General features: G+C 45.3%; 1 non-coding gene across 1 annotated transcript; it reads right to left on the reverse strand.

Annotated features, from left to right (window-relative positions):
* Positions 1–17,094: 17,094 nt before the first annotated feature.
* LOC114808471 lies at positions 17,095–17,231 on the reverse strand. The gene has a single exon (XR_003756319.1). It is a non-coding gene; the product is annotated as a small nucleolar RNA SNORA7 (small nucleolar RNA).
* Positions 17,232–24,784: the final 7,553 nt, after the last annotated feature.

The raw sequence follows: 24,784 nt of genomic DNA on the forward strand, positions 1-24,784 counted from the left end.
GTTCATTCCAAGCGCTTAGTACAGTGCTCTGCACATAGTGCTCAATAAATACTACTGAATGAATGAATTCTATCAATTTTTTTTAAAGGTATTTGTTAAGCGCTTACTACGTGCCAGGTCCTGTACTAAGCACCTGAGGGAGTTACAAAATAAATGGGTTGGACACAGTCCCTGTCCCTAGTAGGCCTTATAGTATTTATCCCCATTTTACCGATGAGGTAACCGAGGCCCAGAGAAGTTAAGCGACCTGCCCGAGGTCACAAAGGAGACGGGTTGAAGAGCTGGGATTAGAACCCAGGACCTCTGACTCCCAGGCTGCTGCTTCTCTTTCTCAGTTGTACTCTCCAAATGCTTAGTACAGCACTCTGCACATAGTAGGCACTCAACCAATACGAATGATTGACAGACTGATTGGCACTGATTTCATTTTCTGTTGGAATCTCAATACATTCGAAAAAAATAGATCCTTGTAGCGTTTAAAAGACCCGTCTTGTATTCATTTCCATTGAGTTTTCGGAAGGTATATCGGTGCCGGTTGCATCGTGAGCCCAGCATATAGTCTTTTCCTTCACTTATCTGTGCTCATTTACCTCTGGCCTCATTCCCTCTAAACTTCTGTTCATTCCAGGCTACGGATGTGCGGCTGGCCTGAGCGGACGAGTCACGTAGGGAACCGCGGGGATTTATGAGGGAAAATAGAAAGGGGAGTCAGAGAAGCCATTTGGAGGGAGGAGGCCTGAGCGGACTTTGGCGTCGCGGCAGAGGGGGTAGGGAGGGGAGGCAAGGATCTGTCAAGAAGTGGCAAAGAATGGTAAAATGGTAAGAAAAGGGGGCATGGAGAAGGGGTGGGGAAAGGGGTCACGTAGGTGGTGCAGCTGTATCTGATAATATGAAACTCGGAATCTGGGCTGCTTTGCCAGGACGTGAATTTTGCCAGGCCGCTGTGGAACTAGGAAGGACAGATACAGGGAAAGATGAACTGAGTAAATTCAACAAAAACAACAGTGATGGAGCAACACAATATTCCTGCAGTGGGATACTACTGAAGCTACTCATCACTCTGGGCAGGGCTTGGTCTCGACTGCGTGCCCTTCCCAGTGTTTTGAATATTGGGATGACAGTTTTTTTTTATGGTAATTCTTAAGCGCTCACTCTGTGCCAGGCACTATTCTAAGCGTTGGGATAGATACAAGGTAATGAGGTGTACACAGTCCATGTCCCACGTGGGGGATCACAGTCTTAATCCCCATTTTAGAGATGGGGTAAGTGAGGCACAGAGAGGTGAAGTGACTTGGCCAAGCTCACACAACAGATAAGTGGCAGAGACAGGATTAGAACCCAAGTCCTTTTGACGCCTAGGCTTGTTCTCTATCCACTAGGCTGTGCTGCTTCTCTGTTCATACGTGGTGTCGGGGGAAAGATGCAAAACAAGCAGATGACATTTTTTTCCCCTTTTTTTCAATCAAAGGAGCAGGAATTGGGATTTCAAATAGAAAAGGCATCGTTGCTTCCATTTCTGTTTTTATCCTTTGTTCCAGCCCTTTAGATGCAGGAAGAAGGGTGAGGGATGGGTGGGCAGATTGAAGAGTTGGAAGACAAGGACTACAGGCGGAGAAGGGAGGACAAAAACAGAGATTTTTTTGGTCCACATATTTGCATTCTTGGGTGTGACTCCTGTTCGGCTCAAGAACCTGCTTACTTGACACTTCACATCCGCCTCTTCCTGTAGAGAAGGAAATGCTGCAAAATTGGAAGCATTCTCACTTTGCTCCTTCTGTCTTGAGAATAGAATCATTTTGTTGTATTGAGGCTGTACAGCTAAAGATCACTTGCGGGGATTAGCTTTCAATTTAAGCAATGAGGGGAGAAGGTGGGTAGTATTTCCTTCCTTTTGAATTCGAAAAGTGGGTTACTCTTTTCTCTGTTAAGGAAGTGTAGTGCAGGCAACTTTCTTGGTCTTCCTGCTTTCTTCCCTCCGCTCCTTTTCTAGAAACACTTCTCTTATCTGTGAGGCTTCTCACCAATCCCTGCTCTAAGAGGGCCTTTGGGCAGTTTCCCTACCAACCCTTGGATATGTCCCGGACCTCAAGGTTCATCATTGCCCTCCCCTCCATTCTCCTCACCCTGCATACCACTCCCCCTAAGAATAATAATAATACTAATGATAACTGTGGTATTTGTTAAGTGCTTATTATGTGCCAGGCGCTGTACTAAGCACTGAGGTGGATACGAGCAAATCAAGTTGGACACAGTCCCATCCCACAGGGAGCTCACGGTCTCAATCCTCATTTTACAGATGAGATAACTGAGCCAAAGAGAAGTAAATTGACTTGCCCAAGGTCACACAGCAGACAGGTGGTGGAGTCGGGATTAGAACCCATGACCCTGTGACCCCCAGGCCCATGCTCTATCCACTACGCCATGCTGCTTCACCAAAAATAGGCCTTGTCTGAGAGACTGGGAAGCAGGAAGGAAAAATTTCTCAATAATCTTGGTAGGGGCAGGGAAAGAGCAGTCTTTATGGAAAAAAAAAAGTCTCACCTGCATCTTCCCTGAACCTATGATCCTGGTTTGGCCTGTTGCCATTTATAAAGAACCTACTATATGTTTCCCATCTCTACCCCGTGAACAGTGATATGTCTCTTCTGCTCCCACAGAAAAATAAAGCCCTGATTTACAGTCATTTAATATATTTTTCATGATATTTGCTAAGCACTTACTATGTGCCAGGCGCTGTACTAGATACAAGTTAATCAGATCGGACACGGTCCATGTCTCCCATAGGGCTCGTCTTAACCCCATTTTACAAATGAGGTCACCGAGGCACAGAGATGTTAAGTGAACTTGCCTAAGGTCACACAGCAGACAAATCTGAAGGAAAATACTTTTTTATTCTAAATATCACTGGGCTGAATTTTCCTCTTCGTGTTTAGAGGGGACTAGAATCTGTCTTGCCCTTTGTGAAAGGGAATGATAATAATAATAATAATGTCGGTGTTTGTTAAGCGCTTACTATGTGCCGAGCACTGTTCTAAGCGCTGGGGTAGATGCAGGGTAATCAGGTTGTCCCACGTGAGGCTCTCAGTCTTAATCTCCATTTTACAGATGAGGGAACTGAGGCACCAAGAAGTCAAGTGACTTGCCCCAAGTCACACAGCTGACAGGTGGCGGAGCCGGGATTAGAACCCATGACCTCTAACTCCTAAGCCCGTGCTCTTTCCACTGAGCCACGCTGCTTCTCAAAAAACTTACCAAGCCAAACTTACCTCCAGCCACCTCAAAGAATGGCCTGGCCTTGTCCCTAGTTGTATTCTTGGGTACAGTGCATAGATTTTCTATGAATAGAGAAGCAGTATGGCCTAGTGGAGAGAGCACGGGCCTGGAAGTTAGAGGACCTGTGTTCTAATCCCGGCTCTGCCTTTTGCCTGCTCGGGCAAGTCACTTAACTCGTCTGTTGCCTCGGTCTCCTCAACTGTAAAATGGGAATTTAATCCTACTCCTTTCTATTTAGACTGCGAGCTCTATGGGACTGTGTCCAATCTGATTAACTCGTATCTACCCCAGCATTTAGAACAGGGCTTGACACATAGTAAGCATTTCGCAAATACCATAATAATAGATATATACCTCCTGGGAAAGTGAAGGACAACCACGGAGCTCTATGGAAAACTCATCAGAGCAAATTTTTCCAGCTTTGCCTTCCCCATCCTCCCCTACCCATTCCCTCTCCTCCCTGATTTCTGGGTTTACTCAGTCAGAGTAATCGCAGGGAGAGTTTTGCTCAAAACCTAAGGGAGAAAGCTTTTTCCCTCCTGGGTAACTACCGGTATATACCGGCTGAGCCAATGCAGGCTCACATAGACTCTTTCCTGCCCCTCTCCCGCAGGAGTAAGAATAAAGCCGTAATTATCCCAACGTGGAAAACCAAGGGTGCAAGCTAAGGCAATCCGCACTGCATTTCTCGTTTGCAATGTAAATAACACAGCTGAAAATGTCAAGAGCATCGCATTATACAATATTTATATATTTCACGGATACGATAACCAAAATCTCTAATATACTGTAAGTATGATGTTTACTAATCCAGAACTAATGTAGCTGATATGAAAATATGACTTTTATAGCCAAATAATGTCATTTGTAAAGGAGTATATGCTACAGAGATTTTCATATTGTATACAAAAAAATATGTAAATATAACCATCAGCCGCAATATAACAAGTAAAATAACTTTTAATTGTTTTCCCTTCAGTTATATTTTCTGCTTGGCTGGCTTTGCTTACAGTGTTTGAAAGGCCAACTCATCAGTTTTTGTTGTTAATCAAGAACAGTAATTGTATAAGTTACACACACAGAGTTTTACTTTGCTGAATAGGATAACAAGTTTGAAAAAATGCAAAGTTGTATTTTTCATAATTTGTAAAGGTTCATTTTCATAACCCAGAGTCCCAAAGAGGAGGTGGAAATCAAAATCTTTTTTTATAAACTTCTCAATTTGTGTATTTCCAGTATTCCTGATTGAACCAGAAGAAGTAGAAGACGCTCTGAAGGCACTTTTCACGGGGAGTCTTCCGGAGTCAGATGACGTGAGTTCTAGAATTCGTTCTACTCCTAACCGTACGTGACCTCGGTCAAGTGGCAGCTGTCCCTGGGCCCCTGCTTTTTCCATCTGTGAAATGGAGATAATGACATCTACTCCTCATTACCTGCCAGGGATGCTGGAGGTGGGGAAATGAGTTCATGGATGCGAAAGGCCTTGGAAATCTGAGCCATGGAGAATTACAGAATAAAGCTCACATTAAAGCCTTTTGGGCTGGAAGAGCTCCTAATATTGTAAACAGGTGCAACATTTTCGGTGCCTGGTTGAGGCCTGTTAGAAAATTTTTAGCTCAGAATCCTTTTCAGCTGCAGGCAGTGAAGTTACTGGGCCGGAGGAAAGCGTCCAACATAAATAACACAGCTGGGAAATTATCTGCTGTCACATCACAGTGGCGGTGTTCCTGTTTAACATGAAAACTGAAGAAAACTCCTCGCGGATGAAGCTTCTGGAGATACTGACCTACCGGTCGAGCCCCGATGAGGCAAGCAGGCATTCGGTGACACTCTGGGTGTTTGAACAGCCCTATTTAGGAGTGCGCTGCTCACCCCGAATGGGGAAGGGGCTAGAAAAGATGCCCTGTGAAATTGCCGGCTTCAAAAAAAATTAATCTTATAATTGCTAACTAGAGGACGGTACCTGACTACTTTATTTTTGTAGGGCAATAATAAATAGAAAATCAGTGAATAGACACTATTGTGTCTTAGAACTCCAGGGTGTTCTTGGGCAGTGTGCGGAAGGATGGTGCTTGTAGCTAAAGGAGGGTAATTCTTTTTGCTTATTAACTGGCCAGTTACAGAATCGACTTACCCAAGGCCACGCAGCAGAGAAATCAGGGAAGCGGCCTGGACTAGCGGAAAAGAACATGGACCTGGGCGTCAGAGGAACCTGGGCCCTAATTCCGCCTCCACCACGTGTCTGCGGGGTGACCTTGGACAAGTCACTTTACTTCTCTGTGCCTCAGTTACCTCATCTGGAAAATTGGAATTAAGACTAAGAGCCCCATGTGGGACATGAACTACGTCTAACCTGCTTAGCTCCTATCTACCCTAGTGCTTAACGCAGTGTCTGACACATAGTAAGTGCTTAACAAATACCATTGAAAAAAGGGTTGCAATCAGTCTGAAGTTTCTGGCCTCCAGGGACATAAGGGACCGAATAATTACCCTACGCGTACCTCTGAAGCAAAAGTGTTTATTATTATTAACATCATTTGCCCACACGCACAGTTAATGCCAAGCAGCAACAATGAAAAAGAAACTTTCCACAATGATCTGGACTTCTTAACAACTCCAAAATCTGACAAAGTGATCATTCTAGGAGATTTCAATGCACATCTGGGCAATGATAGTGTAATATGGAAAAAACGTCATTGTGCTCCATGGGATTGGAAAGAAAAATAGCAGTGGTCTACATCTGCTAAGTGAATATGCCAAACATCAGCTTGTCATCGTCAACACCACCCACCTTCAACCTTGCAAAAAAGAGAAGGACATCATGAACGTACCTAAGGTCTCATCTCATGGAGTATATAATTGTCCATCTGTGGGGCTTGGAAGCTATACGGAGCGCTGCAGCTATACAAGAGACTGAGTACTGGACCGACCGTTGGCTCATACACTGCAGACAAGAGTTACCAGTATCACCAGTGCATCAACGAGTAGCATCCGAGCCATCAACAGGCTCTCGGAAATAAAGAAACCTGAAAAGCAATCTGTGATGTTGTCGGAGCATCACAGATTCCTACTGAAATAAGGAATCCCCGCTAAGTGTAATGCTTTGAACGGCAAGTGGGCACTTTTCAGAATGTCTGTCAGACAGCCATCGAGACTGTGGCGAAGAGACAGCATCAGAACTGGTTTGGTGATAATAACTCAGAAATTAAGTCATGGGTTGCAGCGTGGCTAGAAAGGTGTTATCAGCACTTTGTTGCTACTCATCCCAGTAAAAGACTACAGAAACCTGGGATGAACCTAGGGATCAAACTAAAAAAAACATTTGTGACTGACCGGTGGGGTGCCAAAGTGGAAGAGATCCAGGGATATGTGGGCTACAAAGAAACTTAGGATTTTTGCTCATCACTAAAGAAACTCTATGGCCCCAAGAGACCTCACTACAGCATTGCTGCAGAGCAAAAATGAGTCCGCCCTCATCATAGAAACAGAGGGAATCCTTCACAAGTGACAAAGAACACTATAATGAACTCCTGACCATTCCTCCCAAACAATGCAGGAGGGTGTGTTGATAATACCAAGGTTGTGGGCTTCAGAGGTGGGGAGGATACTGGTAGTGTCAACTACTGATGGGAAAGTTAGATGGAGGAGAGGATTTGCTAAGGAAGATGAGGAGATCAGTTTTAGACACAGTGAGCTTGAGTTGTCAGCGGGACATTGATTTCGAGATGTCCCAAAGGCAGTAAGAAATGCAAGATTGCACAGCAGGAAAGAGGCCAGGGCCAGCGAGGTAGATTTGGTTGCCATTTGCATGAAAGTGGTTGCTGAAGCTATGGGAGAGGATGAGCTCCTCAAGAGATTAAGCGTAATTTGAGAAGAGAAGAGGGCCAGAATAGAGGCACAGATAGCGGGTGGAAGGCAGAGGTAGAGCCAGTGTAAGTGACTGAGCACGATTGGTCAGAGAAGTAAGAGGAGAAGCAGGAGAGAACAAATTTAGGTGGTGGTGCCAGAAGATGGCATGATCTATGGTGTCAGACAGCCAAGAGATAACAGTGGATTAGGATAGAATAAATAGAATCCATGTGTTTTGTCAAGAAGGAGGTGACCTTGGAGGGAGAGGCTTTAGGGGAGCAAAGGAAGAAGAAACTGAAGAGCCAAGAAGGGAGTTGGAGGACAGGAAGTGGGGGTTGCTGATGTTAATTATCCGTTCAATGAGCGTGGATGGGAGTGGGAGCAGGGAGATGGGTGGTAGATAAATGGTGCAGTGGGATCCACAGAAGGTGTTTTTTGGCGGAGATGAAGGAGATGTGGTTGAAAGTGTCGGGGAAGGAGCCGTCACAGAGCGAAGGGTTGAAAATGGTGGCTAGGTAGGGAAGAAGAGTGGCCATAAGTGATTTTAGAAGGTAGGAAGGAATGGGGTCGGAGGTGCATGTGGAAGGGGTTGATTTTGAAAGCAGGAGAGGGATCTGATCTCGAAAGATGGCTGAAAGGATGAGAGAATGGATGAAGAGGTGGGAGGGAACTGGTTTTGTGAGGGGGAGATTTTGAAGAGCTCACATCTGATGGTTATAATTTTGGCGATTAGAGTTGGCCGAGGATCTGGGGCAAGGTGGTTTTTGCAGTACTTGGGGTTTTGGGAGGGATTTAAAAGCCAGGAATAGTAGGTGGGCTCAGTGGGAATAGGGGTCCCTTCAGCAAGATAAGTAATAATGCTGAATTAAAGAGAAACGAAGAGTTTCGGAGCGGCAGTGTGGCCTAGGGGAAAGGGCCTGGGAGTTGGAGAACCTGGGTTCTGATACCAGCTCCCCCATTTGCTGGCTGTGTGACCTTGGGCAAGTTACTTGACTTCTCTCTGTGCCTCAGTTTCCTCAAGGGGGATTCAATACCTGTTCACCCTCCCCTTTAGGCTGTGAGCCCCTTGTGGGAGAGAGACCGTGTCTGACCTGGTTAACTTGTATTTACCTCAGTGCTTAGAACAGTGCTCGACACATACCATTATAAACAACAAACCAATTACCGTGCTATACTAAGCACTGTACTAAGCATTTGGGAGAGTACAGTACAACAGAGTTGGTAATCACATTTCCTGACCACAAGGAGTTTACAGTCTGGAGACAGGCACTAAAATAAATTATGGATATGTACATAAGTGCTGGGCTTGGGGGTGAATATCGAGTGTTTAAAGGGTACAGGTCCAAGTCCAAAGATGATGCAGAAGGGAGAGGGAGTACAAGAGATGAGGGTTTATTTGGGGAAGCCTTCTGGGAGGAGATGGGATTTTAATAAGGCTTTGAAGGTGGGGAATGATGGGAAGCTATGAATGGGAAGGGAGTCCCCGGTCAGGGAGAGGATGTGGACAAGGGGCCGGTGGCGAGACCGATGAGACCGAGGTACAGTGAGCAGGTTGGCATTAAAGGAGCGAAGTATGTCAGCTGGGTGCGTCCAGGTTAGCGACTAGGGAAGTGGGATGGAGCAGAAAGTCTGTGTAATGGAGGACTGAGGGGGAGCTGGGGACTGATAGGTCATCAGGAACATCCATGTGGATTTTGAAGACGCTAAGGGGAGGAGAAAGAAAGTAGGAAGGTGAAAAAAGCTTCAAAATCACCAAAAAATTAGAGGTGAGAGCAGGGGGACAGGAGGTAATAGCAGCCTGTAATTATAGTGGGTGATAGAGGCTGATGATGTAGTCTTCAGAGGAAGAGAAAGAAAGTAATGGAGGATGTGAGAGATGGTGAGAAAGTGACACTGTGGGGGCAAAGAGCTGACTGACTCCTCCCCCGTAACCAGTGAGTCGGGGTGTGGGAGCGGAAGAAGGTGAAGCCTCCTTGGGGGAGAGGTTAGTTTCAGTGATGGTTAGGAGGAGCAGTGCCTGGGTCAGAAACAGATCGAGGATGACAAGTGAGTTTTATTTTTTTTTTAATGGTATTTAATTGCTTACTATGTGCCAGTCTCAGTCTCCATTTTACGGATGAGGTCTACTGAGGCGCAGAGAAGTGAAATGAGTTGGCCAAGGTCCCACGGGTTTGCCCATGATGGAATGGAGATTCCACAGGCCATGTTTAGACGGGGTTGTGGATGGGTCCCTTCAGCGGGGAGGTAGGGATGGCACCGGGTGGGGAGAGAGTGATTGTATATCTCATTCCCTGCCTTGGTACTGTTCCGTTGGACCCAGGTTCTGGATGGCATTGGCTGCAAGAGACCGGCTTGGTAGGAAGGAACAAGGGCAGCTGCGGCTGGATAGGTTTACAAAAACTCCACTTGGGGTGTGTTTGGGGTTTCGAAGTCTGCCCGGTATTGAGTGGGAGGAGCAGGGAAGCTGAGATGGAATTCTAAGGAATTAAATGAAGGCAGAGCAAGTGGGGACACGCGATGAGAGGATGTGACAGGTAGCAACGACAGGATCTCAGTGGATTGTTTTTAGCTTGCCTGCGACAGTGAGGAACCTCCGGATTATCTATAAGAGAGCAATCAGATGGGGCAGATGGAAACCTCATCTTCCTGTGCATGACCAGGTTACTTCAAACTGTTCCTGAAACACTTTGTTGGGGAACACTCAGTGTGTTGGAAGGAAACCAAAGACCATGCTGACATTATTCTGGAAATGATTTCAAAGACAAAGGCAGAAAAGAAGGATTTGTCTTTGGCAACTTTCCGGGAGGGCACCAATACAGCTAGACGTGGAAGTTCTCCCCTATTGCTAAATTTATCCAGAACCCCAAATTGTCTCTCTGAGGAACTCCGCAGGGAAAATTTCAAGAATCCGTGAGGATACGGCTCACTTTGCCTAGATGGATGCGGGTTGTGTGGAACGATTTGTGAAATATCAAGCCTGATCCTCCTTGTGTGTAGGAGGAAGTGGAATGTTTTGGGAGGCTTCAGTAACCCTCTCCTCCTGCATTTATAAATAACATTTAGAGACCTTCAACTGTCACTTACGCTATGTTACCCTGGTGGCCTGCGAGAGTCAATTCAGAGTGCCTCACTTTATCCCAGGGAATAGTTTACCCACTAGGAAATTCTGGCTTGGCATATAATAAAAAATAAATACTTCCCGGCTTTCCATTGCAAGATATTGAGTGACTTTTTAGCAACAGAATTTCTGTGTCTGGTTGAAGTATTGTCCCTAGAGAATGTACAATATAAACTGAATTCTTATTTTGATTAGCCAATCTGATATTTCTCTTGTATCTGAAGTCCTAGTACCAGCTTAATATGTCATTATCAACAAAACTGGTCTTCAGAATGCTGTGGAATTAGCTTGTTGTATGTCAGGTGGTTTGAAGCATTCTGGCTATTCCCAGTGACCAAAATTCAAACACTTTTTAATTAAGAAAACACATGTATTTGCAATTGTGAAGAAAACTATCGCAGTCCAAATCATTAATCAGGGCGTATTTCTTAATTTTCTGCTATTATGTCTTCATCAGGAAAGTCTGTAAAATGTAACATCAATCCCACAGTTTAACAATGTAACTAATTCCTTTTTCATTATTAGTGAAGATTTTCTATTTTAATGTAAGAGTGCTGGGTTTTTCTAGCTAGTTAAGTAGGGGCTGTATCCTGAAATCATCTTGTAGCTCAATGTAGAATTTACTCAGTTATTAAATGGATTTAAGTGGATGAACTCTGGTGAAGTCTGCTCAGCAATGCATGAAGAAAAGAGTTGGAGGTGTAAAAAATGTCAAATAGCTTTCTCATATGCATTAAACTATTAATAAAGATAAAATGATCTTTATGTTTTTGGTTTAGAATGTCTCTTCTATGATAGCAAGAAGCAGCTTTGATTCACGACTCGTTGGTTTTGGTATTTTGTGTCATTATTCAGAATGTGTCAAGAATAATGCTAAGGTAAGTTACTTGGCCGGGAAAGAAAGATGGCAAAATGAGCTCTAAGTTTTTGGCTTTTAGTGATATAATTTTGGTTGGTCTGGGAGTTGCTTCACTGTGTAATGGCTGAGACAACTGCCTCAAAGTGTTCATCAGCTACTGCTAGGGGAAAACTATGGAAAACTGGCAGCCAATTTCAAATTGGGCTAATCTATAAAGAATATGTACTGGTCATCAATCAGTAGCCAAGTGGAAGTCATTCCTTTTCTAGGAGAATCCCTGAACTAAATGAGCAAATTCAGTGGGAGTATAGAGAGACCACTAGTTGGTCCAACTTGAATCTAATTCAGCCATCTTCAGTATATAACACACAATACATGCAAGCAGCGACGAATGTGAATCTGTTTCATGTGAACACTCAGTTCCATTCTGGGATTTACCTGTGACTTCCAGGTGAAAAGTCAGCACGGCAGTATTCGTTTCAGACAGCTATAAATATCCCTCCATCTGTTTATTCCTTCAGGAGGAGAAGAGGACCTGGATGAGGATGTTGGTTCTTCCTGCACTGAACTTGAAATAGCTCCTTGGGGAGGGTCTACAGTTGACTCTGGAGTGTCCACGTGCCATGTCTCAGCTCTTCTGAGGAACTGAACCAGGTATGTTTTAGAAATGAGGGTCAGGCATGCGATAAGTAAAATTCACTAGTGTATTTCGGGTTTTGAAGTTCTGTTTCTAGCACAGTTCAAGGGGTAAGCAGAATGAAATAGTAACAGAGTGACTTAAACCACACTTAAGCTGCAACTGAGGTTCTTGGTAAACTGCTCTGGTCACTGTAAGAGGATAGCCCCACACTTCCTGAATTTCAAGGAGTTTCTATTGAGCCACCTTATTCTGGCAGCATAAATTCCCTCTTCATTCCGTGTTTCTTCAGACATCGCCAATACCAGCACTTGTAACCTCCTGTCCTTTATCTCCTTTTTGAATGTTAAGAATGAGTATTTTGTTTTAGGCTGCAAGGGTTATGGTTAATTTGACGTTCTATAAATGAGACCCACGCCAGTTGACCCTTGGTTTGGCCACGTTCTGAGAAACTCTTGTTGCTTTCTGAAACCGGAGTGCCAAAGTGACTTCTGGCCAAACATGGGTTGGCAGAGCAAACTGTTAAGATACTCGCTGTGGGAAAGAAACAAAGAAGAGGTTCTAGTCCACCCAGTTACTGGTGATTTCCGGTAAGTCAGGCTTTTACCAAGTAGGCGACTTCACCACCGCAAGACATAGCAAAAGGAATATAGAAGACAAGACATAACTGGATAATAGCAAGCACATCTTGTGCCTTGGGTAAGTGTCTTCAATCACCCCAGGTCTAGAGATTTTATATAATCTCTAGATTGTTAGTGATTATCACTATTATGGCGTCGATAGCTCTTTTGATATAGAAGACAAGACATAACTGGATAATAGCAAGCACATCTTGTGCCTTGGGTAAGTGTCTTCAATCACCCCAGGTCTAGAGATTTTATATAATCTCTAGATTGTTAGTGATTATCACTATTATGGAGTCGATAGCTCTTTTGATAGAGAAAACAGACTTAACAGTTTTGGTAAGTTCTCCAGTTTTCCAAGGCATACCATTTCCAAGCGGTCGTTATATCCCTCCCTCCCCATTCAGTTCATTCTTGGAATTATGAATAATATCGGTGCATATATGTTGACTGTACGCTTCGCTGTTGTCTCCCTAGAAGATTGTAAATTCCTTGAGATCAGGGTCTGTGTTCTTATCCTGTATCCCGGACAGCTAGTTCAGTACTATGGACCCATTGCGTGCTCTATAGAAATTTCTAGATGGACTGATTCGGGTTTTCACACACAATCTTTTCCCTTTGCCACTTGCCCATCGGAACCAAAAGGTAATGAAATTTTGGTTTTAACTCTTCTGAAAAAGAGTTAAAGGGTTAATTATTTACCAAACTATCCCCAGGGGACACTTATCGTTCTCCACATTGTGCACATTCAGAAACAGAGGCACACAAGCACACAAAAACCTCCGGAGGTTGCCCATCTTTCTCCACATCGAGCAACAACTCCGTATATTTTGTTTAGCACATACTAAGTGCTTAACAGATAGGATTGTTAGCGTTATCATTATTATTGTCATTTTTATCGTTAGAAAGAAAGATGTCCATACAGCCTATTTAGGTTCTTGGATGTTCTTACCATCCGATGTGTGAAAATGTTTCCTTTTGTTTCTTCTGAACCTCCAAGTGGCCCCTTGTTCTAGTCTTGTGGGATTTGGCAAACAGCAATTCTGTATTCTTCCTCTCCACCTTCTTTATGATTTTGTAAATTCATTCATGTCATCTCTGTCTTTAACTTTAGAGACTTAAAGAGTTTTATTATTTTCAATCTATACTTATTTGCAGCTCGCTTCATCTCCCTGATTATCTTAGATCAATCGATCCATCGGTGATATCTGTCGAGCACTTACTTGTGAAGAGCACTGTACTGAGTGTTCGGGAAGGTTCAGTACAGTTGGTAGACACGATATCTACTCTCCAGGAGCTTACAGTCCAATGCGGAGCCGGACATTAAAATGAATTAGAGGTAAGGGAAATGGCAGAGTGTAAGGATAGGTACATAAGGATATGTGCTGTGGAGGTGGAGATGCTTGCATGCCCTTCTCTGTATCTCCTCCAATTCTATTATATTCTTCCTAATAAGCAGTGACCAGAACCGCCTCGGCTATTTCTGTGGTAAGTAGACTAGAGTGGCCTAATGGTTCAGGAGACCTAGCTCTAGTCCCGGGCTCCACCACTTGCCTGCTGTGTGACCTTGGGCAGGTTACTTACCTTCTCTATGCCTCAGTTTCTTCATCTGTAAATTGTGGATAATCTCGATCGGGGCTGGGTCTGATCAGATTATCGTGAATCTACCCCAGTGCTTGGCAGACACTAGGTACTTAATAAATATTCTACATTTTTTCATTGTTTTCTAAACCCTTATAGTAATAATAGTAGCATTTATAAAGTGCTTACTAAGTGTCAAGCACTGGGGTTGATACAGTTTAATCAGGTCCCACATGGGGCTCACAGTCTAAGTAGCAGGGAGTAGGATTTAATCCCCATTTTACAGATGGGGTAACTGAGGCACAGAGAAGTTAAGCGACTTGCCCAAGGTCACCCGGCAGACATGTGGCAGAGCCAGGATGAGAACTTAGGTCTTCTGACTCCCAGGCACGCGCTCTTTCCACTAGGTCTCGCTGCTCCTACTTAAAACTCACCTCCTCCAAGAGGCCTTCCCAGACTGAGCTCCTCTTCTCCCTCTACTCCCTCTGCCACCCCCCCCCCCCTTTACCTCTCCGCAGCTAAACCCTCTTTTTCCCCTTTTCCCACTGCTCCTCCACCTCTCCCTTCCCTTCCCCACAGCACTGTACTCGTCCGCTCAACTGTATATATTTCCATCGCCCTATTTATTTTGTTAATGAATTGTACATCGCCTTGATTCTATTTAGTTGCCATTGTTTTTACGAGATGTTCTTCCCCTCGACTCTATTTATCGCCATTGTTCTTGTCTGTCCGTCTCCCCCGATTAGACCGTAAGCCCGTCAAACGGCAGGGACCGTCTCTATCTGTTGCCGACTTGTTCATCCCAAGCGCTTAGTACAGTGCTCTGCACATAGTAAGCGCTCAATAAATACTATTGAATGAATGAATGAGTGTAGCTAACATTTTGTACAAGTTTTATCAACAGTTTCGGGGAACTGTCTGCCACGGTTCTAAGGTCTTTCTCTGAGTTGCTACACCGAAGAGCCCATCGGCATGTAACTGTACACTGGATCATTTTCCCCGGGTGCATTATCTTGAACCTGCTTACGCTGAAGCAGATCTGCCACTTCTTTGCCCACTTACTTTGTGTTGTGAGGTCTTCCTGTAGTTCTTTTCCAATCAGTATGGATTCCAGCACCTGGGATAGCTGTGCCACCTGTAAACCTAGAGATCGCACTCTATATCATTTCTGAAAATGCTAAATAAATCCCATCCTAGTACCAATCCCCGGGAGACCCAGCAAGTGACTCTTTCCGTATCTTATTGCTGGTTTTCTCTCCATAGCAGGACATTCCCTACAACACCGTGTTACTGAATCGGTTAGGGTTTGGCCATGGGTATGGAAGGTTGAGGGCAGTGGGTCCCTGTAATAATAATAATGATGATGTTGGTATTTGTTAAGCACTTACTAGGTGCAGAGCACTATTCTAATCGCTGGGGTAGATACAGGGTAATCAGGTTGTCCCTCGTGAGGCTCACAGTCTTAATCCCCATTTACAGATGAGGTAACTGAGGCACAGAGAAGTTAAGTGACTTGCCCACAGTCACACAGCTGACAAGTGGCAGAGCCGGAATTCGAACCCATGACCTCTGACTCCCAAGCTCTTTCCACTGAGCCACGCTGCTGTAATACCCTGGCAACTCCTTTGTGGTCTCCAGGGTTGCCATCTTTCACCCCATTTTCACCCCTTATATCTCAGCAATTCTTCAGGCTGCTCAGAGTGAGGCATCACTATATAAATTATGTATATGAAGAAAAGTGGAGGTTAAGAATTATGCTCTCTCTCTACCCCACCCTCCCTCCCTCCCTCCCTCCCTCTCTTTTTCTCTTTCTCCTTGGATGGTGATTGGAGACTGGTTGTTTCGGCCACTGAGAATCTTATGGAATGAGGAATCTGTCAATCACTGTTTTTTTTTTTGAGTGCTTACTGTGTGCAGAAGTACTGTAGTAAGTGTTTGGGAGAGTACAATCCAAAGGAGTAGGTACAGACAATCTCTGCCCGCAAGAAACTTACAGACTAAAAAGGAAAAGACACTGAAACAAATTACAGATGGATATGTACACAAGTCTGTGGAGCTGAGGGTCGGGGGGAATGAAAAATTGCTTAAGGGGAACAAACCAGGTGCATAGGTGACACAGAGGGAAGGTTAAAAAAGGAGCTTTGAAGATGTGGAAAAAACAAACCCAAGACCAGGAGAGGACAGTATCAAGGGAGCCAAGGTTAGATGGGGTTTCCAGCAGGAAGGGGGGGGGGTCCACAGTGTCAAAGGCAGCTGATAGGTCAAGGAGGGTTAGGATGGAGTAGAGATCATTGGATTTGGCCAGAAGGAGGTCACTGGTGACCCCCTTCTGCTCTGCTATTGCCTTTATGTTGTTTTTGTCCGTCTGTCTCCCCCGATTAGACTGTAAGCCCGTCACTGGGCAGGGATTGTCTCTATCTGTTGCCGAATTGTATATTCCAAGCGCTTGGTACAGCGCTCTGCACATAGTAAGCGCTCAATAGATGCTATTGAATGAATGAATGAATTTACCTGCCACTGAGTTTAGGTAGAAACCCTAGGAGCTGCAGTTGACAAGCAGCATCTCCGGGTCATGGGATGAGCAATGAGACGGTGCTCATTGGTCCCTTCGTTAGCGGCAGGTTTCGTATCTTTTCCCTGCTGACTAGTAACCCCCGCACGGCCTCAATCTTGGGAGAATTCCAAAGTATCCTTTTCACCTCTGTCACCAAATCTCTGTGGCCAAGCAAGCCAATGGTCAGTTTACTGAAAGATAAAGATTTAATGGTATATAGAGGCGTCCAAAACAAAGCTTTCGGTTTAAATAAACGGACCGACACAGAACTTGCACATCAGATGTCACTAACCTTCCATCCTTTTTCACTAGTGACAGTGATGATTAATAATTATTGCATTTGTTAAGCGCTTACTATGTGTCAAGCACCATCCTAAGTGCTGGGGTCTTGTCTTACGCTATCGAGTCATCTCCGACCCATAGCGACACCACGGATGCGTTTCTCCCAGAATGCCCCACCTCCACCTGCAGTCGTTCTGGTAGTGGATCCGTAGAGTTTTCTTGGAAATGGTTTACCATCGCCTCCTTCCGCGCGGTAAACTCGAGTCTCCGCCCTCGAGTCTCTCGCATGCCTCTGCTGCCCAGCACGGGTGAGTTTTGACTCGTAGCAGATTGCTTCCTCTCGCTAGCCACTGCCCAAGCTAGGAATGGAACGGGTAGGCCTCTGCTTGACTCTCCCTCCCGTAGTTGAGACTGGTAGAGTACCGGAAACTCTCCAGGTGCGATCCTGAGAGGGGAAGCGCTGGGGTAGATACAAGTTAATCGGGTCAGACCAAGTCCCTGTCCCACATGGGAATCCTAGTCCAAGTAAGAGGGGGGGACAGAACACCACTCCCCCCCCCCCACCAAATCTGTCCGAGATAAAAGCTCTTTTAGCAGCTGTGGAGGGTAAAAGCTGCAAGGGGAGCGTTACAGGTTGGGGAGGAGCTTAGGGAGGCTTGCAGTGATTTGGCAAGGCCTAAGATGACTTCGGTGGTGCGGTGTGAATGCATTATTGCAAGGAAGCTGTGTTGACATAGCGCAAGGATCTGTTTTCCTTCTGCAGTGTAAAATGTTCCTTGTTTTTAAGTGTCTTTACAAAGATATGAAAACCAAGAGTAGACAGTTGCCAGAGCAGGCATATCCTGGCCTCTTGGACACTAGTATAATTGGTTTAAGCTTCAACTTGGGTCAATCCACCCCTGCCACCTACTTTCTAAGAGAGGGTTGCACACAGGTGACAAACCACTTACCATAGAAATAATGTGAATATTAAGTTAATCAAAGCACTTGCGTTGGAAAGGATTAAAAGGGAGAGGGTGGAAAAAAAAAAAGCTTGTAACAAGCAATCCATGTCACTTTTTTTCCCTCCTGCATACTCTTGCTCTGTCCCATTTGTCTAGCAGTAATCTACATTTCAAATGATTACATGGGAAGCTGAAGTGGTAGTGACAAGGATAAACGAAGCTTGTTAAACTAATAGCTGCACTAATGCCCAAATATGTGAACTTCCAGAGTCAGGCAGCATCGGAGGCTGGTGGAGCTGTCAGACCCGCTCCCCCTGGGCTCGTCCGCCAGCGGCTGCCACATGATGAATGGCCCTGTCGAGTAAATTCATCCGGGGCCCAATTAAACAGGCAGAAATGAACTAGAGCCGTCAACGAGGGAGAGCAAGAGAGCGAGGGAGAGAGCGAGCGAGGGGGAGAGAGAGGAGAGAGAGGAGAGAGAGACCGAGAGGGGAGAGAGAAGAGGAGAGAAGAGGGAAAAAGGAAAAAAAAAATGTTTTACACAAAGTCAAGGAAGCTCCAAGGCAGTGAAGTCATTCTGTCAGAAAATGGCCATTTAATGCTTTGCCGAGCTCACGACAGATATGTCATCTGAGGAAGCTTTAGTGGAGTCCCAGGGCATTTCATTTATTAATTATCAGCTTCAAGTGGGGGATTGGAACTAGACTCTCTCTTCCTTTCTCCATCTCCTTTCCTCTCCTCCTCAATCTCTCTATTTTTTCCCTCCTCGTTTTTCCTATTTGTTTCATTCCATCCCTCTTCCTCTCTAACTCTCTTAACCCCCGCTTTATCTGTCAGCTTCCAGCCCCTCCCTGTCCGAGACGACTTAGGGAGGTTGGGATGGAGCAGAAAAGTTTCAACCAGCACAGCAAATATGGAGGGCACAGATGGACTAGGGAAATATTTGGTTTTCCTCTCTCATGATAAATCCAGAGTGTTCCTTGGAATGACTCTGGACAATAGGAGGAAAGCGACATTCCATAGAGACCTGTGTTTTCCTCTGAAGAGAGTATGACTCTCAGAGCCCACTCTGCAAAACCTTCGTGCCTGGTTTCCCACATCCCCCTCTTCCCTGTCGTTATTTTCCTTCACTTTTTAATTTGGAAACATTGGTGGAATAGACTCCTGGATACAGTGACCCACTGGGAGATGAGTGCAATGTAAATCCAGATCCCTGCGAATGGATCCCTCCCCCAAGAGGAAATTGAAATCTAGAGTGGAAAGATCGCCTAAAGCCACTGACATTTCAGAAAGGAGGAAACTAGGTGGGTAAGGGAGGCTCAATCAAGAAGGAACTTTGCACCCATTTTGGTTTGGGTTCACTAGATTAGAAGCTTTCCGTCTCATGTGCAGCATCCTTTAATTTGCTTTTCTAAGATTCAAAGACACTTTGGTCAGATGTTCAGATCATTGGTCTGTGCCAGATATATTAATAATGATGATGGTGGTATTTGTTAAGCGCTTACTATGTGCCAAACACTGTTCCAAGCGCTGGGGTAGATATAAGGTAATCAGGTTGGACACAGTCCCTGACCCACATGAGGCTCACAGTCTTACTCCCCATTTCACAGCTGAGGTAACTGAGGCACAGAGAGGTTAAGTGGCTTGTCCAAGGTCACGCAGCAGACAAGTGATGGAGCCAGGATTAGAACCCACATCCTCGGACTCCCAAGCCTGTGCTCTTGCCACGAGGCCATGCTGGTATAGCCACTGACTTTCTGAGTTATCCCAAGTCTTTACCTCAATTTCCTTATTTGTAATGCGGTGCTACTTATCATCTATTTCATAGATGTGTTGGAGTGTCTTAATGTGGGTAAAATGCTTGGAGTGACTCAGAAGAAAAGATACTCATTGTGTAATAGTCCCTTGCAAGAGCCGGTCCCTTGAACCCTGATTTTACTCCTGAATGGTATACTTTTTAATACTGAACATTCACAACTACCGAGGAGAATTTTCATGTGAATGGTAGAGGAAAAAAAATGTTTTAAACGAAAAAGTAAATCAAAATCAAAAATCAAATCAACACAGAGAAATGTGATATTGTGGTGGTTCTCACTGTGAACTCGGCAAAAGATGAGAGACATTGTGAGTGAAGCATTAATACAGTATTAAATTCTTCTGTAGTCTTAGCTTATTGCAAGTAATCACTGTACCTACCTGTGCTGTGTTTAGATATAGTTTAATAAACGTATGAATATATTGAAACAATAGGGAGCTTGGTGCAGGAGGCCGGAATACATTCTCTTTTTTTTTCACTGAAATAATAGTTTGCACACCTATTTTTCTAATAGCCAACCCTCCAAAGAACACATCTGATGGCATTAGAGAGGAATGAACGGATGACTGTAGATTTCTGTGTTGCCTAATGTAGTTAACAGTCATTTTCCCGAAACGACGCAATCATCGTTGACGCGAGGGAGGCACCATCACAGAGCTTAGGGGTGGAGGGTCGTGGGGTGGAGGAGGTGGGGAAGTTGGGGGGGATTAAACAAATTCCCACAGGTTTAATGATTGTGAAAAGACTGCTGGTTCTTAATCACAAAAGGTAACATTTCTCTTCTGATTGTTACAAAACTAGTAAGGCCGGTTAGGAGCTCTTTGTTGTAACAGAGTCATCCATCAGACTCTCTGTGACACAAATGAGGTGACTTTCCAATGACATAAACAGAGCTAGCAGTAGGCTAAGCAACACCGATTTTCCCTAAAACAAAAACAATAATCATCAGAGTACCTCAGGTTTTTTATAGTGTCTGTCTCCAAGTAATAGTAATACTAATAATTGTGGTGTTTGTTAAGTGCTCACTACGGGCCAAACTTGGTACTGAGCACGGGGCTCGGCCACGGTCCTTGTCCCACAGGGGGATAAAGGGGAAGGAGAACAGGTATTTCATTGCCATATGACAGGTGAGGAAACTGAGGCCCAGAGAAATCAAGTATCTTGCCCAAGCCGGCAAGTGGCAGACCCCACATCAGAGGAATGTTAAGTGTAGTCCAGAAATAGAGAAGCAACGTGGCCTAGTAGAAAGAGCACGGGCTCGGGAGTCAGAGTACCTGGGTTCTAATCCCGGATCTGTCGCTTACCTGTTGTGTGACCTTGGTCAAGTCACTTGAGTCTGTGCCTCAGTTACCTCGGTAGTCTCTAATGATAATTACTGCTCACCTAGAGGGTTATTTAGAGGGGACTATTTATTCAGTCTCTGTAGAAATCTGGTGGGGACCCAGAGTTTAGTTGTGACAAATGTCCCAGTCGTTGGAGAGTTGCCATGTTCTGGAGTTCACTGGTTCATTCAATCGTATTTATTGAGCGCTTGCTGTGTGCAGAGCACTGTACTAAGCGCTTGGAGTTGGGAATGAGCCCTCCTCTCTCTACTAATGGTGGAATCATCGGCAGTCATTCATTCGCTCCTATTTATTGCGCACTTATTGTGTGCAAAGCACTGTACTAAGCGCTTGGGAGATTACGCTATAAAAAGTCAATATGCTTCCCCCTGACTTCCACAGAAAGGCACCCCGTACTTCTAGTGCCCAAATCTCTGTCCCCTTCTGAGTATCAACAAGCTGAAGGTGATGAGGAAACATCTTTGAGCCATGGGAGAATGACCTGCCAGCCCCTAGGGAACCAGAATCCTTTAACGCCGTCTCTCAACTCAGATTTCCCGGTTGGTCACCCTTCCCTAAGATAATTCTGACCCCAGAGCTGGGCGTGAACTGAGAAGCACACCACGTGTCATGTTGTCAAGCTCACGCTGCAACGTATCTGGAGGTAACAGTGCAACTGAAAGGGAAGACCCCCTCTGGATGGCCGGCTCCCCAGAGATAAGATACGCTTTTAAAGTTTACTGTTCTCCAAAAGTCTCTAAACCCGCACCGTACGTTCTCGAACAGGAGCAGCAATGAGCCTAATTCCGCCCCTGCATGAGAGTGGAAGGAGCTTTCTCATATCCGTGTAGGGTTGCCTAGACCCAATCAAGTTTGCTGTCATCAGAGGAAACAGCACCAGGACAATAATAATAATGATGATGATGGCATTTATTAAGTGTTTACTATGTGTCAGACGCTATACTAAGCGCCGGGGGTGGCCACAAGCAAATCGGGTTGGACACAGAGTCCCACGTGGGGCTCACGGTCTCAAACCCCATTTTACAGAGGAGGTTACTGAAGCACAGAGAAGTGAAGTGACTTGTCCAAGGTCACATAGACAAGTGGCCGAGCTGGGATTAGAACCCGTGACCTTCCGACTCGCAGGCCCGTGTTCTAGCCGCTGTGCCAGTGTTCTGAGGGAGATCACTTAGCACAGCTAGAGACCTAGCCAGGGGTAGGACAGGGCTGGGGTAATGGGCTGATTCTTTCCCCAGTTCTCCCGTGAGCATGGCTTTCTATTGCATTATACTCTCCCAAGGGCTCAGTACAGTGCTCTGCACACAATAAGTGCTCAGTAAATTTCACTGATTGATTGAATCTCTCTGGGCCATCTCCTTAAATCCATTTAAATAATAATAATAATGATCACAGTACTTGTTAAGCACTTACTATGTGTCAAGCACTGTTTTAAGCGCTGGGGTAGATACGAGTTAATTTGGTTGGACACAGTCCCTTTTCCCACGTGGAGCTCACACCCTTATCCCCATTTTACCGATGACGTAGCTGAGGCAAAGAGAAATGAAGTGACTTGCGCTGGGTTGCACAGCAGACGAGTGGCAGAGCTGGGATTAGAGCACAGGTCCATCTGACTCCCAGGCCCGTGTTCTATCCACTAAGCGACGTTTAGGACGTTGGAGAAGAGTTTACGAGTGTTGGTGCAAGAGGGTTCTGGCGATGGATTGGTTCTTCTTATGAAGCAGGCATATGTTTGCGTGGAAAGAGAATGAGAGAGGTTGCTTTCCTCTCCACTGCTCCTGAGAATGTGCTTTTGCAAGTTCAGTAGCTCTGGAGAGAGGGATTGAGCAGAGTATCTGCTTCTGTGAAATTCAAAGTACTTCCTGGGCATTCTCTAAATAACCCCCTAAGTGAGCATTTAAAGGTGATAATTTAATCGGCAAGCAGCATGGCCTAGTGGACAGAACACGGGCCTGGGAGTCGAAAGGACCTGGGCTCTGATCCCACTTTTCAGCTGTGTGACCTCGGGCAAGTCACTTCACTTCTCTGTGCCTAAATTACTTCATCTGTAAAATGGGGATCAAGACTGTGAGCCCCATATCGGACAGGGACTGCGACCAACCTGATTAATTTGTATCTACCCCGGCGCTTAGAACGGTGCTTGACACAAAGTAAGCGCTGAGCAAATGCCATCATTATTATTACTATTATTATTATTTATGCACTCAGTCGTATTTATGGAGCACTTACTGTGTGCAGAGTACTGTACTACGCACTTGGGAGAGTACAATGCCACAGTAAACAGTTACATTCCCTCCCCACCACAGATTTACAGTCCTAATCCACATATGGGGAAACTGGAACCAGGATTACCGTTTCAGCTTGGTGACCATGGGGCTCTTCCCGTCAGATTCCTTGTTTTCCCGCAAATCCATCAGCTCACATAGTCACTAGGCTACAGTCCCTCCAGCATTTGATGGATAAAGTAAATTCGTCACATCTTGAACTGAGCAAAAAGTACTGGGCCCGAGTAGGTTTTTCCTGGATGAATTTTCCAATTTCAAGTCCCGCCTTAGCAACGATGCCAAATAGGGAGAGCCTGGCGTGCAGCACCGAATGAGCACTTGAAGCGGGTGCCTCTAGCCCATGTAATGAGCACGAGTAGGCACGTAACAGTAGTCCTACCTCGAAACCCATTCCAGGAACTCTGACATTAACATGGGGAAGCAGCGTGGCTCAGTGGAAAGAGCATGGGCTTTGGAGTCAGAGGTCATGAGTTCGAATCCCAGCTCTGCCACTTGACAGCTGTGTGACTGTGGGCAAGTCACTTCACTTCTCGGTGCCTCAGTTCCCTCATCTGTAAAATGGGGATGAAGACTGTGAGCCCCACGTGGGACAACCTGATTCCCCTGTGTCTACCCCAGCGCTTAGAACAGCGCTCTGCACATAGTAAGCGCTTAACAAATAGTTAGTATTATTATTATGGCGGCCTGATTAACAGGGAGCGTTTTAGACTTTACTACTTCTGCCCGCTTACTCCGCTGGTAAGTTCCCAGAATCCAGAAAGGTTAGCGGGGGTACAGAGGGACGACAGCGTCTGTAGCGTTAGCTGCCAATTATGCTTTCGCCAATCTGGAAAGTTATACAAGAAAGCGATTCGACTGATTGGCTGCCTTTTTTCAATAAACTCAACGTACGACTGCTGTTGGCCCAGTGGAACGACCGCTGCTTTGGGAATCTCTGAGCCCGTGGTCGGGCAGGGACTGTCTCTATCTGTTGCCGAATTGTACATTCCAAGCGCTTAGTACAGTGCACTGCACACAGTAAGCGCTCAATAAATACGACTGAATGAATGATTGAATGAATCAGGAGCCATGAATTCTAATTCCCGTTCTGCATATAGCCGGCTAATGAGGGTGGAGGTGGTAAATTAAAGAGAAGCAGCGTGGCCTAGTAGATAGAGCACGGGCCTGGGAGACAGAAGGGCCTGGGATCTAATCCCGGCTCCACCACTTGTTTGCTGCGTGACCTTGGACAAATGACTTCACTTCTCTGAGACTGAAGTCTCAGAAGCAAGGGCACATCTGTTCTTCCTGATAGGGGATCCCATCTACAAGGATCGCATTCTCATGGTACGCGGGTTTAAATTGTTACAATTAATACCAATTCATTATCAATTTGTAATTATTACAAATTACCAGTCAATCAAAGGTATCTATTGAGCGCTTACTGTGCGTACTAAGTATTTGGGAGAGTGCAGGAGAGGGGGTAGGCGCCATCCCTGCCCGCAAGGATATTATAGTTTTACCAATCGCCCTTCTCCTTAGATTAAATATGAAGCTGAAAATACTGAGGCCATAAAACAGCAGGCAGAATCCACTTGGGTTATTTTTATGTTTGTCAAAAGGCCGGGCAATTTGCCTGTCATG

The sequence above is a fragment of the Ornithorhynchus anatinus genome, chromosome X5 (assembly GCF_004115215.2).
Source record: "Ornithorhynchus anatinus isolate Pmale09 chromosome X5, mOrnAna1.pri.v4, whole genome shotgun sequence".
In the NCBI taxonomy this organism is placed as follows: domain Eukaryota; kingdom Metazoa; phylum Chordata; class Mammalia; order Monotremata; family Ornithorhynchidae; genus Ornithorhynchus; species Ornithorhynchus anatinus.